We start from the raw sequence: 1570 nt of genomic DNA, 5'->3' as shown, positions 1-1570 counted from the left end.
CCCCCAGACACAGGAGGCACCAGTTGCCAAGCCAGGGGGGGTGTGGGAGGACCCCTGCGTGCTTCTTGGCAGACCCAGAAGTGGACTGGAAGTGCTTCTGGTCCGCTTCCGGGTCTTCTGCTGAGTGCGCTGGGGAGCCCCACATGCTTTTGTGGGACCCTACATCTGCCCCAGCATCACAGTGTTGTTGAGCTGCCTGGTACCTTGAGGTATGTAGAAAAACATTTAAAGCTGTGTCTATGTCCGAATCACCAAATCTTTCCAAGTCTCTCCAAATTGATTCGGAGGGTTCTGATTCGATTTGGAGAGATTAAAGGGTCTCCTAATTTGATTCAGATTTGGAGATTCAGCCACCAAATTGGGCCAAATCTCCACAGAATCAAACCAGGGACCGAAGTTTCACGCAGCCCTAGTATACACTGTTATATCATTGGTAGGACACTTGAAATGAACCTGCCACTCTACTTATTTCTGGTCAGGTCTCACTTAGAATACTGGATCCCGTTTTGGGCACTGTGTTTCAGGAAGAATATGGACTGATTGGAGACAGGCTAGAGGAGAGCAACAAAAATGACCAGACGGCTAGAAAAATATGATATATGGAGAATGATTGGGAAAAAAATGGGTTTGTTTACTGTAAAGAAGAGGAAACTGAGGAGAGACCCAATAACAATCTTCAAATAGGTAAAAGGTTGTCATATTGAATGTAATAGTTTGAATTCTTGTAATAACTGCCCCTTAGCCAGTTTAGACACAAGGCAAGGTTCATTTTCTTTTCTAGGACATTGCTTGTTTTGCCTGGCCTTGCAGCAAACATGCTGAAAGTCTTGGTTCTTGGATTTTATCTTTAGAGGCTTTTAACAAAATTAACCTAAAAATGACCCTTAAGTAAAAATTCTGAGAGATCAAAACCTAGGGGCTTTTGAAAGGGGGTTGGGAAGAGAGGTCACCGCAGTGGTGTGGAAAATTTCCTGAAGAAGACAAACTGATTACCCAGGAAAGGAATCTGTTGAGTAAAGATCTGAGCCCAAATTTGGGAGTAGTGACAGGTTTGGGTAGGAGGGGCTCGAGATGGCAACTCACCCAATAAAAACTGTAACCTACAGTCCCAATTTGGAGGTAACCTCACTTGCAGAACACTGAAGGAAGAATCGCAAGTCTAGGCCAGATCAGACTGATCACCTGAACCACCCTCTCCGTGAACAAGAGCTCCCGTTCACGCTGAAGCTGCAGAGTGCCCGAGTGGGACTGAAGGAAGGGGGCTTGTTCCTATCACTGCTGAGACCAACCCTAAAACCATAACTAAAGAATGAGAGTATACCTGGGGATTTGGTTTCTTCAAAAAGGGGAAGAAGGAGGACCCAGGAAACTACAGGCCAGTTAGTCTTACCTTGATCCTAGGCAAGCTGTTTGAGAAAATTATTCTGGCTCACATCCATGAGGGGCCAGCAGGGGACTGCATGCTTAGGGGCAACCAACATTGGTTCATCAGTGGCAGGTCCTGTCAGACCAACCTGGTGGCCTTTTATGATCAGATCACCAGATCATTAGATGCAGGGGTAGCAGTGGA

General features: G+C 46.1%; 1 long non-coding RNA gene across 1 annotated transcript in view; it reads right to left on the bottom strand.

The window, feature by feature from the left end:
- LOC109322285 overlaps positions 1-970 on the bottom strand; it is a 20618-nt gene extending 19648 nt beyond the window's left edge. The window contains exon 1 of the long non-coding RNA XR_002104345.1: positions 816-970. This is a non-coding gene — a long non-coding RNA (uncharacterized LOC109322285). The remainder of the gene's footprint in view (positions 1-815) is intronic.
- Positions 971-1570: the final 600 nt, after the last annotated feature.

Source organism: Crocodylus porosus, unplaced genomic scaffold (genome assembly GCF_001723895.1).
Source record: "Crocodylus porosus isolate Cpor-Errol unplaced genomic scaffold, CroPor_comp1, whole genome shotgun sequence".
In the NCBI taxonomy this organism is placed as follows: Eukaryota; Metazoa; Chordata; order Crocodylia; family Crocodylidae; genus Crocodylus; species Crocodylus porosus.
The sequence above is the reverse complement of the archived record's forward strand: the minus strand, read 5'-3'. Positions and strand labels throughout refer to the sequence as shown.